This window comes from Crotalus tigris, unplaced genomic scaffold (assembly GCF_016545835.1).
Source record: "Crotalus tigris isolate CLP2741 ecotype Arizona unplaced genomic scaffold, ASM1654583v1 scf7180000024437.13266115, whole genome shotgun sequence".
Taxonomy (NCBI): domain Eukaryota; kingdom Metazoa; phylum Chordata; class Lepidosauria; order Squamata; family Viperidae; genus Crotalus; species Crotalus tigris.
Genome location: NW_024100606.1, coordinates 12,966,439 through 12,981,109, shown reverse-complemented (window position 1 = coordinate 12,981,109; position 14,671 = coordinate 12,966,439).

The window sequence follows — 14,671 nt, the reverse complement described above, 5'->3', positions numbered from 1 at the left end:
AATGATTTTTTTTTTTTTTAGAAAATGTTATTGGTTTTTTAGTTTTACATTTAAATATTTGAAAAGCAACGTGGCGGCTGAGTTGGTCAATAATTCAATAACATACAAATATCTTTAGTACAGGTCTCAAACTATTACATTAAATATTTCTTCTCTTTCCTTTGGTATTTACTGTCTCATATTTAAATTAGTACAATTCTTATTATATCAGTTAAGTAAAAATAACTTTCTTACATTTATCAATAATTTTTAGTTTATACATATCCTAGTTGTTTTAACATTCAATCATTTTAGACATTCAATGTCCTGGTTAGTTTTTCCCAATTTTTAGTTTCCCCTTAATACTTAAATTTAACATTTAATATTTATAATTTCCAAGTTTTAAATAATCCCAATTCCCTTTATAACAATTCATCACAAGATCTAATGTTCAGGATACATGTCTTATCTATTTGAATTCTCACCATCTTACATCAACTAATTAATAATACAATATAATTTTCTTATTTTCTGATAATTTCCAAATATCTTATATATAGTAACCAAAATTTCTCTTATTTCAACATTTAATACTTCCTCTCTTTTTCTCTTCACATCTACTATTTCATATTTAAGTTAATAATTTTTATTATTACCGCTAAATAAGAACATATTTATTACATTCATTGATAAATTTTTAGTTTATATGTATCTTAATTACCTTTACATTTAACCTTTATAAGCAAATCAATGTTGAAGTTTAACTGTTAATGTTTATACTTCCAAGTTTTAAATGACCAACGTTTTATCTCAATTCATAACAATAACTAATATTCAAAGTACATATCTTATCTATTTGAGTATATTCTATTTTAATTTTCACTAATAAGTCAAAATCCCAATTTTCTTCAGTCTAGCTTTCTTTCTTTGCCAAATCGTCTTCCATGTCCATGCTTTTGAGTCATCAAATAAATCTATTATGTATATTGTTTGACATAGAAAAAAAACCATCCGGTCACCATTTTTTTTTGAGAGGACTAACAAATTATCTCTATATTTTTCCATCTCTATGTAGTTGACCTGAACTGTTCATCTTCTCTTCAGTCTGTTCTTCTTCTCAATCCTCAGGTTTCTTCTGATTTATATAGAAAGTCTTTTCCCTTTTCCATATTGTCAGTCCCTTTTCTGGGTTTTCCATTGACTGTATTTATTGATCAGTTGAATCCTCTGTCATAATATTTAATTGTTCCACTTTTTCTGTTATATTCTGTTTAGTTGATTTTTTTAGTTGTAGTCAAAGTTTGAGTTCATATATCTGTGCTGACATCTTGTTCTTTTCTGTAACCTCTTATTTCATCAGTAGCTGTAAGAATAGTTTGATGAATTGCTTTCAACATAGAGAATCTGTTCCTGATCTTCATCCATATTCTCTCAGTAGTGTATTAGGTTAAAAGCTTTACAATCAGAGAATGCAAAAAAAAAAATCGTCACTGAGTATGGAATGCAGCTGGGCTTCTCACAGCTGATATTTCAAGGTTACATAAATCTTATCTATTGTCTGGGCTGTTGGCCAAGTCTCTTTTAAGGAATAACAAATTGTAATATCAGGTTTAGCCAAAAGATGTCACCCCTACCATTTAAAGTGTTCTTTTAAATACAAAGTTTTTATAATCTTTTCAGTTTTGCTTCTTTTTTATAAGTAAAAACCCAGATCTTCAATAAGAACAAAAAATCTTTTAGTCCACAAACTTTAAAAAATAAAATTCCAATTAGGATCAAGTTATTCTTGCAACATTTTAAACTCCCCTGATAGTCAGTCACCACTGTTTCTAGAGGGAGGGGAAAATCTCCCTTCCCTCTCCACAGGGGGTAAAGTACTTTAAGCAGCTTATGCAGGTAAAAAAGATAGTTAGGATTTAAGAGAGGTAGATCTCACCCAGTCTCATCTGCGCAGCTTTATAATTGCCTGGTGATAAGTGTGATTTCGGCTGTCTGCAGCCTAGTGACAAGCCATATTGCTATGGCCAGTTTTTCATCCGCCAGTTTGGAGAGCTACCCTGGATCGAACAGAAGGGCTACCACCCTCCTGAGATCAAGCAGGGATCCCCTCTTTACTGGTCACCCCTACAGGGCAACTTTTGACCCTTTCCAGGGTCCCCCAGCAAAGCAAAACTGAAGACGGAGCTCGCCTTCCAGAAATCCATGGCAGCCACATCAGAAACCGGAAGTCCAACTTTCAAACGATTCTGTCTGCAGCTATCTTCACTTCGTTTTCGGTTGCCACAACAATGGGAGGGAGGAAATGTATTTTTCTAGGTTAGTCATAACAATAACTTTCCTGTTGGAACCAAGGTCAAGCTACATGAGTTTTGGTGGGCTGGAGCTTCTGCTGGAAAGTCCGCCAAAGTAGGAAATTTATGACATATTACAGGGGTGGGAAGTTCAACTTGTTACATTGTAAAAGTGGGGGGAAACTTTCAGTCTTGGTTTCACCTTTGCTCGTGCCAATTCTATGTAGCCATTAAATGTGTTCTTTGAAGAAAGCAAATGACTCAGAGTTCTTATTTCTACTGGTCTCATCTATCTGAACCATGACATTAAACCAAGACTCCAAAATTCACTAATCCATGGGGTCCCGAGCCCCAGTAACCTATCCAAACCTTGGGAGGATGACAAATACTCAGGGAAGATGCAGAGATGGAAAAGAAAGGGGAATCAATCTCAAGCCTAGGAGTGGTGTCAGCAGATGGGATGCAGGCTGCTACTTTGGTGGAGAGTGTGGTCCTGACAGCCAGAGTGAGACCAAAGGCCAGTGAAGTCCCATTAGAGAAGCTGACTCAGAGGAGGAAGCAATCGTCATCAGAGGGACCTGCCGGTCAGAAGCTGCCCTACTGCTTAAGAACACACTGATCTCATTACAGGGTTTCCACTCACCTGTAACAATGAAAGCAAAATGACTGGCTGCTTGGGACAAGTCTGGAGAGTGAAAGTACCTAACTGTGATCCACAGCCACTCAGTGGAACATCTGAGGGAGAAGTTTGACAGGTTGGAGATGGGTGAAGGACAGGCCAATGCCAAGTGATCTCAGGTGGGCGAGAAGACAGTTAGTCCTGTGAGTCTCTGCCACCCCAATGAAGTCCCAGTCCCATAGTGGGGGAACAGACCACCTCCCCATTGCCGAAGTCTGACCTAACTTCGAGCCCAGTGCACTAGTGGAGTCCTGACTGCTACCATCACCACATCAATCCGGACTGAACCCAACAACAGGTTAGTCCTGATTATTACCAGCATTCTACTAGCCCCGATCAATGTTGATGCCCCACTACCCCAGACTGGCACCGATGCCTGATAAGCCCTGACTGCTATCAGTGCCACACCAGCCCCGAACACCAGTGGCATCCGGCCAGTCCAGATTGCCACCAATGCCCAGCTGGTCCCAACCCTTATTGGCACAGTGCCAGTTCTGATCACCATCGGTGTCCTGCCAGTCCAGGGGCACCACCAAGTGTCTTCCGCAGAGGGGTATTTCAGCAACCCCAATCCCAGTTGCCTGGCTTACTGCAGGCTCTCTGGGATTGCTATCCTGTAGAGCCACCTCAAGATCCATCTCAAGCCCACTTTTGATGGAGACCCCAAGAAAGTGACTATTTTCCAGAACCAGGTGTGGTCTCATGTAAATCATTATGACCGGGCATATTTAGATGAAGCCCAAATGACTGGTTTCATAGCCACAAATTTGGAAGGGGAGGCTGTGGAGTGGATGGCTGCCTTATGTGGGGAGCAGGCCCAAGAGCTATGGAATTTCGATCTATTCACATGTGGACTGAGAGACAGATTTGAAAATGAATCCCAGGCAGTACAAGCCGAAAAGGGGTTGGCCTGAGAGAGAATACATAGAATAATTTTGAAGTGTGGCTGGACGGATCAGGCAGTAGTCTGAACAGTCATTGATCCACTACTTCAAAGCGGGGCTGGATCGCAATCTGTTTCAGATGCGCATCTGCAACATCTGATCAACTCCATGATTGGTACCATTTGGCTACAAATTTGGACATCGAACTGACCCGGTACCACAACGCTGCTGTTTCAGGACCCCGACCAAGGCAAGATCTGGTGCGACGCCCACCGTCACAATGCCCCCCACAGTGAGCGGATCCATTAGAGCTTCCACTGGATCTCCAATCAAGTTCTTCAGGTGTGAGCAACTTGGGCATCGAGCTGCAGACTGTCCAGTTCCTTTTCCTCCACCGAAAAGTGCAACCACAGCTCCCACAAAGCCAAAGAGACAACCTTGGCCAGCATGAGAAAAGTCAAATTGGGTCAGCCAGGGGCAAGCCGTATAAGTCACCTCTTCTCTCCAGGAGAAACAAGAGGAACTAGCAGAATGCCTGCCACACCTGATCCATATGACAGTGATGACACTGGGGAAGACAACCCGATGGTGAGTCAACCTATCCACCTTTTGCCCTTTCGGCCAAACTACTGGTGCCAAAATCAGGGGCTCAAATGGATTTGAATGTTTTATTTGATTCAGGATGTACCCGATGTTTGATCAATCTCCCTACCGTACTAAAACTGCGCATTAGGGCAAAATTACTGCCTCTATCCATGAGGTTCAAGCAGGCTGATGGATTTCTCATAGAAGGAGCCCCTGCCACCCGCTTAACTGAACTCGTGCACCTAGAGATAGGGGAGTATTGGGAGTTAATCTGTTTTGTGGTGATCCCCAAAATGACAGAAACAGTGATTCTGGGGTTGCCTTGGCTTGACAAATGGCACCCTATGATCTGATGGGAGAATGGAGTGAGGGCTTTAAGATTAGCAATGGGACCAATCAGTAACCCAGTTGAGAGCCAAGGGCAACCCCTGGAGACCTCGAAATCTGCTGTGAGTTCCCTGCCAGGAGAACCAATCATCCCAAGTGAATATAGAGACTTAGCAAAAGCATTCAGCGAGGCGGAATGTGATGTCCTACCCCCCCACTGACTGTGCCATTGAGATTTTACTGGGAGCCAAATTATCTAAGCTAAAAATGTATTCAATGACCCCCATGAACTGAAAGGACTGAGAATATACATTGATAAGAACTTAGCCGGCAAAATCCTGAGTAGCCGCTCAGTGCTGTTTAAGGAAAAGAAAGATGGGTCGATAAGTCTGTGAATTGACTAAAGGGTTAAACTGTGTCAGCATGGAGAATATGTACCTTCCCTTGATGAAGGATATGTTAGCTCATTTGACAAAAGGAAATGTTTTTACCAAATTAGACCTAAGTGAGGTGTATTACCGAGTAAGAATCAAGGAAGGAGACAAGTGGAAAATGGCTTTTAACAGCCCCTTGGGGAGTTTCCAGTTCAATGTTATGCCTTTCAACCTGCAGGGGGCCCCTGCTGTGTTCATGCACTTGATTAAGCAAGTATTGCGTGATCACCTGTATAAGGGAGTTTTAGTTTACCTTGATGACATCCTCATCTACACAGAGACCATGGAGGAGCATGTCAAATTAGTACGTGAAGTGCTCAGAAAACTGCTGAGCATTAAACTTTACGCTAAGCTCTCAAAATATGATTTCTATCAGACACCCCTGGCTTATCTAGGATATTGGATTTCCAGTGAAGGCACTGAGATGGATCCAGCTAAAGTGAAAGCTGTGCTAGAATGGCAGCTCCCATGGACCCATAAACAACTCCAGAGTTTTTTGGGATTCGCAAACTTCTACCGGCAATTCATCCCCTTCTTTGCTGAGATTGCTTTGCAATTACTGAACTGTTAAAAATGGGGAAAATGGGGGGAAGCCGCAACCCTGCCAGCCCCTGCCATGGTCCATAGAATGCCAGACTGCTTTTGAGAACTTAAAGGAGCTGTTTGCAGCAGAACCCATTCTCAAACATCCCAATCCTGAAAAACAATTCATCATTCAAGTTGATGCCAGCGATGTGGTTGTAGGGGCTGTTCTTTTGCAAAAGAACAAAAATGGGGATTTGCAGCCCTGTGCCTACACCTTCAAAAAGGACACTGAATGAAGGTGGGCGGTCTGGGAGAAAGAAACTTTTGGGGTAAGGTGGGCTCTGCTTACATGGTGTCATTTCCTTGAAGGGAGCAACTTGCCTTTTGAAGTATGGACTGATCACAAAAATCTAGAGGCACTGAAAACACCCCATAAGTTATCTCCTAAACAAGTTCGGTGGGTGCAGTATTTTAACCATTTCAACTTCACACTAAAAAACATTCTGGGAGGGAAAAACTTCCTAGCTGACGCCCTGTCCAGACTGCCCCAATACAAAAGCTGTCAAGAGGAGATTGTGAACTCCATCATTTCGCAGCCAGAATCAATCTCTCAAGTAACTACAGGGGGCCCATCACAGGCAATGTCAACTGAACCTGATAGCCCATTAACGAAGAGGCTAAAGGAGGAGTTAAAAACCAATTCCTGGTTCCTGGCAAATAAAACCATACTGACTTGTCGGGAAAGGTTGGCTTGGAAGGGGTCAAAACTTGATCTGCTTGAGACCCTTAAAGTTCAGGCCCTCCAACACAGTCATGATAGCAAACAAGCAGGCCATTTTGGATACCTAAAGACTTTACATTTAATTCGACGGCAGTTTTGGTGGCCAGGGCTAAAGAAAGATGTTGAGAATTATGTGAAAAGCTGTGCAACTTGTGCATCAATGAAAAAACATCCAGGTAAGCCCTCTAGATTATTGCAGCAAGTCGCAGATCCTTCCCAACCCTGGGACGAGATTGCCATGGATTTTATTGTGGAATTACCTAAAAGTAGGGGTAATATGGTAATGTGGACTGTGATTGGCCTTTTTTCTAAGCAAGCTCATTTCATTGCATGCACCGGTTTTCCTTCTGCAAAGAAACTAGCAAGAATGTTTCTCAAAGATATCTATCGGCTCCATGGAGCTCCAAAGCAGATTATTTCAGATAGGGGGGGGTGCAATTCACTGCCAAGTTCTGGAGAGACTTTCTGAAACTTATTGGGTCCACACAGGGACTGTCATCAGCTTTTCATCCATCTATTAATGGGGCTACTGAAAAATCTAACTCTACAATGGAACAATATATTAGATGTTATGTTGACTACCAATAAACAACATAGGTTGGCCTCCTCCCCTTTGTTGAGATGGCTTACAATAACACAATATATAGCAGCACTGGACTCACTCCATTTAAAATAGCTACTGTTGGGGAATTTATTCCCATGCCTGAACTTCCGTAGGACCCTCCTGTTTCTCAAACTTTAGATCAATGGGTGACTTCTTGGAAAACTGTTTGGGACAATGTGAAAGCGGCTCTAACAAAAGCCTCACAAATTTACAAAGAGCAGGCAGACAAGAGAAGGGCCCCCAGAGGCCATTTCATGTGGGTGAAAATGTTTACCTCTCTACAAAATATTTAAGACTCACGTTGCCTAGTAAAAAATTGGGACCAAAATTCCTTGGACCTTTCCCCATAGTGTGGATTATAAACCTAGTCACTGTGGAACTAAAGCTCCCTCCTCTTTTAAGGAAAGTTCACCGTGTGTTCCACTGCAGCCTATTGAAGCCACACAGAGAGTCTTCATTGTGACCCCCTCCAAAGCAGGCACCTGGTCCCTTTGTCGTGGAGGGAGAGACTCATTATGAAATAAAATGAATCCCTGATTCAAGTTTGTACAAGGAAAAGTTACAGTATCTGGTGCAGTGGAAAGGTTACCCACTATCAGAGGCCATCTGGGTAAAAAGTGCTAATGTAAAGGCTGATTGATTAATATATAAATTTTATGATAAACATCCAAATAAGCCTAGGGGTGATTCCTGACTCTAACTCCTTTTCTACCTACAGGATTTCTCTCTTCTTTAGAGGATCGAACTGTCAACTTTCAAATGATTCTGTCTGCAGCCATCTTCACTTTGTTTTTGGTTTCCACAACAATGGGAGTGGGAGATGTATTTTTATAGTTTAGTCATAGCAATAACTTTCCTGTGGGAACCAAGGTCAAGCTAAATGTCTTTTGGCGGGCTGAAGCTTCCGCTGAAAGCCCGCCAAAGTAGTTAATTGGGGATTGTGATTTATGACATATCACAAGGGTGGAAAGTTCAACTTATTACATTGTAACCTTGGGGGGGGGAACTTTCAGTCTTGGTTTCACCTTTGTTCGTGCCGATACTATGTAGCCATTAAATGTGTTCTTTGAGGAAAGCAAATGCCTCAGAGTTCTTACTTCTACTGGTCTCATCTATCAGAACTATGACACAATGGTTGGAAATGCATCAAAGAGAGAAGCAACCTGGAATTAAGGAGAAACTTCCTGACAGTGAGGACAATTAACCAGTGGAACAGCTTGCCTCCAGAAATCATCAGTGCTCCATCACTGGAGGTTTTTAAGAAGAGACTGAACAGTCACTTGTCTGAGATGGTATAGGTTCTCCTGCTTGAGCAGGTAGCTGGACTAGAAGACCTCCAAGGTTCCTTCCAGCTCTATTCTATTCTAAAGTACAGGAACTATTTCATATAACCTAGTGTAGTTCATCAAATGCTATTTGAATAGCAATAATTCCCAATGTTGAGAGTTAAACTTATTTATGGGTCTTTCTGAATAAAAGTTAAAAAGCTAGCAACTTAAAATTATCCAAATAAAGAAAGTATGAGACAAGAAAAGGCAAGTGGTTTCTTAGCCCTCCAAGCTAGCCCTATTTTTCATCTTTATCCTATCCTGCTAAAGATTTATACATAGCCTACATAACACTGCATTCCTAAATATGCATTATTGGAGACTCTGAGGGCTTGGGAGTTGTAATTCAGGAAAGGGAGTAATGGCCTTTGAGCAGTCAATTAATTTGTGGGTCACTTGGGAATGTATATTATGTAATTGAAAAGAGAAAAAGAGGTTAAGTGAAATTAGCACTTTAATGGAATGGCTCCCTGACTACTTACAACAGTATAGATCTATGCAAATCTATGGGACCATGTCTACAGCTCTGTCTAATGGTTCAGCCTCAAGGATTCCCTTCCTTCACCACCACCACCACCACCACCTTCTTGGAAAATAAGGAATCATCATTGGCACTTTCCTTAATCAGTTTTGTTTACTTTTACTTCTTTTTACTTTGGTGGAATTTGCATTGTATGAGGTGTGGGAAATTTTGAGTATTTTTTAGACCTTGTGTATAGCCAGAATGGAAACCATTGGGAAAGAAATTAATCTCTTTTGTACATTTTTTCATGGGACCAGCTGCTGACATCATGATTAATATATCCAAAGCCTTCCCCTTTACTCCACTCCTTTAGCCATATATTGAATTGTGCTATACACTGGCCTTTTCCATTTTGGTCATTATACACTGGTAAGACCTCTGAAAAAATAAGCCTACAGCCTATTCTGCTAAGTTCCTGCCCCAGGCTCTAGAAATCATTCTGCACAGAGAGTACATCTTTTTGAGACAGATTGTTAGTGCCAAGATGTAAAATAGCCTCCACATCACAGTCCTTTCTGGCATTCTTGATTATTTTACAAATACGCTTCTTGTCCCTACTGGCAGTAGCACCTGGAAGACACCTGACCTCTTTCAAAACCTCTGTGTCCTTTCCTAAATTTACATCCCTTATAATTGAATCACCAACCACCAATCAGAAGGTGGCTTCTCTTTTGGGGTGCCTTTCTGTTCTTGCATGACTGATGTGTAATACCTGATTTGCGCTTCTCCCTGTTGAAAACAAGTTCTTCATCTCGGACCAAGATCCCCTGCTTATTTATCATCAGAAATACCTTTACCTGTCTCCTTAATGTCCCTATTAAGGTCAGCAAGGGCATTGTATCTGTTGTGCAGGGACACAGCAAAAGCTTTGTATTTGTGGTTCACAGCTCTCACCTTGCCAGATCCCACAGTTGTCCACACTGCCCTTCTTTGTGATAGAGGGGGCTGATAGCGCGGAGGCTCAATGGAGTAGAAGTTCTCTGTTTGGATGCCGCTCTGGAAGTCCATTCTGGACCTGGGCAACAAAAAATTAGCTACCGTTCTGCTGAAATGGTGCGAACTAGCTGAATCCCACCACTGATTCTATCCCTCTGTTAATGCAGCCTAGCACTGTGTTGGCTTTTTTGACAGCTGCAGCATGCTGCTAGCTCATATTTAACTGATTGTCCACTAAGACTCCGAGATCCCTCTCGCAGTTGCTACTATTGAGCAAGGTACCACCTATACTATACCTGTGCATTTGGTTTTTCTTACCTAAATGTAGAACCTTACTTTTTCACCATTGAATTTCATTTTGTTAAATAGCGCCCAATGTTCAAGTCTGGCAAGATCCTTCTGTATCTTAAGCCTATCTGATTGGATAAGCACTAGAAATAACATTCAATTGAACTTAGTCTCAGATAAGGACTGTAACCTTAAGCCTGAAAAATAAAATCAAAATGGTGGGACAGAAGATTGGGCTGCTTTCTTCATAACTGGTGTATATTCCTTCTGGTATGTTTTTTCAGGTATGCCCTCCAAATGCTAAACAGTCCAGACACTCCTGAGCTTCTGAGCCCACTGTTTTATTTCTGTTTTGCTTAGAAGATCCCTTGATCTTTCTGCTGGGTGGATTCCAGGATCATTGCCCTAAAGGCCTATCCTAAGAGCAGGAAATCTAGCAAAAATATTGGATATTTTTAAAACATTGAAATGCTTATGAAATTTTCTTTACAGGCAGTCCTCCCTTAATGAGGGCAACTCCATCATTAAATGACATGGTTGTAAGTTGAAAACTCATATGAACATGCTGCAAAGCAATGGCAGTTTTAGCAGGGTCAGTGCTGTCTTTAAGTGAGGCCTTCGTATGATCACAACTTGCAGTTTCCCATTGATTTTGCTGGCAAGGAAGGTCATATACATTTCACCTACTACAGTTTCTCTCTCTCTCCCCTCTACCTAACCCACTCTCTTTCTTATTTTCCACCAAGTAGGTTTCTGCTTTATTATTGTTGGTATTTTTCCTTAGACAAGGAAGATAGTTGTCTGTTTCCTCAGCCACACTATAATTTCAAATCGAACAGGAAAAGGGGGAAAAATCCATACCCACAAAAAGACTGAAGCTGAAATACCTTCCTTGAGGCTGGAGACTTTTTTTTTTTTGTAACCTGAGAGTAGAGGCAAAAGATAATTTTAATGAAAATGAAAAATGTGGCATTCTCCTCAAATGTCTTCTTTCTTTTTTTTCTTTCTTTTCTTTTCTTTCTTTCTCTTTTTCTTTTTCTCTCTCTTTCTAATGTTTCTGTCTCATATTTTGTGAGGTTTGAAGGAAGCAACGAAGAGAAGGACAAGGGGGGACATGATAGCAGTGTTCCAATATCTCAGGGGCTGCCATAAAGAAGAGGGAGTCAAGCTATTCCCCAAAGCGCCTGAAGGCAGGACAAGAAGCAACGGGTGGAAAATAATCAAGGAGAGAAGCAACCTAGAACTAAGGAGAAACTTCCTGACAGTTAGAACAATTAATCAGTGGAACAACCTGCCTCCAGAAGCAGTAAATGCTCCAACACTGGAAGTTTTTAAGAAGAGACTGGACAGCCATTTGTCCGAAATGGTGTAGGGTTTCCTGCCTGAGCAGGGGGTTGGACTAGATGACCTCCAAGATCCCTTCCAACTTTACTACTACTACTACTACTACTACTACTATTACTATTATTATTATTACTCCAAAGAAAACCTCCCTTACCTTGGAACAATGAACATGATTCCTGCCACCCGTGGGGGAAAAGACCCAGGAGTGATATGAATTGTCCCTGGCAGAAAAGGTGATCTGCTTGATTCAGGTTTCCACCTAGGTGAATGACTGGTCACTAGTGTGAACCATTTGCCTACAGACTGGAAATTCTGCTGCCCTGGAGGGTCAGTCCTACAGATCTAGTACTCCTGGAAAAAACCTCATTCGTTGTGTCTTTTGGGTGAAGTGGACATTAGGTAGATAAACAACGAACCAGTGTAGATCTCTCTCAATAACTGCTGGGTACTTCAATCTCTAACCTCTTGACACAGGGAGGAGGCCTTACCACTTCAAAAGATAGAAGGTACAGTTCTGTGAGCCCAGGTGAAACAGGAGTCTTTGGCTACAAAAGTTCTTTCCTTCCAGGCATGGAGTTGGGGAAGGGAAGAACCATTGGGGAAGGGAAGGAGCTGGGGAAATCCCTCAGCAGCCAAGGAGAGGAAGTTTTGAGACTTTACTTAATGAGACACAGGCTCCAATTATCCTGCTTCAGATATGTTACCTATCTCTCTCCTGCTGGGAAAGGTGCCAGGAAGGAGAAGATGACCAGTAGCAAGGTGGATAGTTACAGAGATGATGGAAGCACCATTGGAAGATCTGAATGACCATTTCGTGAGTCATGGAAAAAAAATATGGAGCTGCTAAGCAGTGTTTCTCAACCAGCAATGCTGGCTATGGAATTCTGGGAGTCCACATGCCTTAAAATTGTCAAGGTTGAGAAACACTGTGCTAAGGGTTGATGCCAATTTGATGGCACACAGTTAAAATGAATGAAGCAAGGGCACACAGTAGGCAAGCTGCAAAGGAATGGATCATCCTCATGAATGGGATTAAAAATGTTGAAAGAAAGGGAGAAATTTCCACTGCAGCCAAAGACATGTGCAGTAAAAGTGTTTCGGGTGCTGAAATCTAATAGACCTACTTCATGAATCTGTCAGCAGCTGCAGTGAACATTCAGCTGCATTCATGGGAGAATTCCTTAAGAACAGTTTGAACATGTTGGCATAGATGTTGCTCTTAGAAAATGTTGGCATGTAATGAGAGCAGGTCTCAAAATCACACATAGAAAATATCTATGAAGCACTGGGATGCCTGGCCTAAAGACACATATACCACATTGGCTTCATTTGTGACAGATGTTTGATTGGGACTAATGTATTCCTGATTTACTCAGTCCATTTTTTTTTGTTTGCACACCTTCATCCTTAAACTAGCCAGCATGATCTTGTGAAACACATTCTGTGAAATCACACTTGGCTAGTTTACGGTTTAGTATATGCGGCATACCCAGTTAAATTGTTCTCCCAAAAATCTCTGAATTAGTTGTGGGTTTTCACGCGCCCAGCGGTCTCCCATGGGTGTTGAAGAACAGACACGTACACGTGGTTTCCTCGGGATGGGAGCCTCGAACAAAGCCGAAGCATCCCTTTTATTGTGTTATCAGAAGGCGGGTTTATATGCACCTGGTGACCACCTTACACCAACCACATTTGTTATGACACAGCATATTAGCATATTACACGTGCTAACTTTGTTTTGCACACGCTACTATACAGCTATTACACACGGCACCAACAAAACACCAAAATACAATCTTTTTTACTCTCGACTTCCTCATACCTTGGCCTACTGCAGCTGATGACTCAGCCTAACAGGCCAGATAATTCAATAATTCCAACATCTCCTACTTTTCTGTTTTATTTAAAATAAAGAGGTAGCGTTTTATAGGAAGTCATCCTCAGTGTCGCTTGGCAAAGTGAAGGCCGGTTTGGTTAGCAAGGGTAACTGAACTGCAGTGATAGGTGTAGTTACTAAATTGACCTGTTGGTAGGTGACAGTTCCTGAAGATTACAGTTTATTGCAGAAAGATGGTTCTTCAGGAAAGTGCAGAGGAGAGAGAAGGGCAGAGAGAGAGAGAGCACATGGGGGCAGTAGGCTGTTCCTGTGGCATGAACCTTGAGGCTGTTTCTGAGTATTTGTCTAGGCCTTGATGTCTGTGGTTTAATTCTATTATCATATCCTGCTTCCCAGGTGATGGGGCTGACTCCCAGAGTTTGGGTGGGGTATGCAGATCTTCTCTTTTGTCTTCTTGATTGCTCTGGCTTCAACTTTCTGATGGTGTTACATTTGCATTTGTATGGGCCTAGCTCTTGCTTGGGGCAGAGAGATAGATTTGGGGCCAGGTTAGGTTTTAAAAAGTCCTTTTGAGGAAAAATATATTTTTCTGCCCTTTTAATATTTCCTTCTGGGGGGGCTAACTTCCATCAATATCCCCACTTTGTGCCTTAAGTGTGTAAATGTATGACATTAAAATTGATTTAGTCAGGGAGACTTGGTAGGCAAGCTTTTAAACTGTTAAGCAAAAAAAAGAAAAAGAAAAATAAGACATTAATGGAGGCAGCAGAAAAAGATCCCTTAAGTGGCTCCCAAAAGGGGAGCTTGTACCCATAAAGTTCTAAAAGTCAGGGCAAAATTTTGTTAGGTGGAAAAGAAATTTATAGTATCCAATATTCTGTGCCAATCATTTTCAAATGTTGGATGTCACCTTTAGCTTCCAGTCAGGTTTGCATACCTCCCAAAATTCTTCACAGCCATGGTTTTCCTTAATACATGACCACTGGCTGCCCAATTTCAAGGGTTGTTTCCTGCCTTAGCTCTTAATTCAATGCATCCAGGTTTGTAATGTCCAATATGCCAGTCTATTAAATTTTCTTTAAATTGCACATAATGAGTTCTAGGAATCCCAATCTGAGCTCACCAGTGCAAGATATTCAGGGCTGAAGTTTGGGATTTTTCCTGTTGCTTCCTTAGTCAGGGCATATGAATTGCAAATCACCTGAGGGGGCCTAGTTCCCTCCCCCTTGTTATCTGTTGGAAGTTGGTCCCACAAAGCTTTGGTGCAATAGAGCAAAAATCAGCCTGGGGGGAACTTTACTAAAGGTAGGTGGAGGGGATAGACTC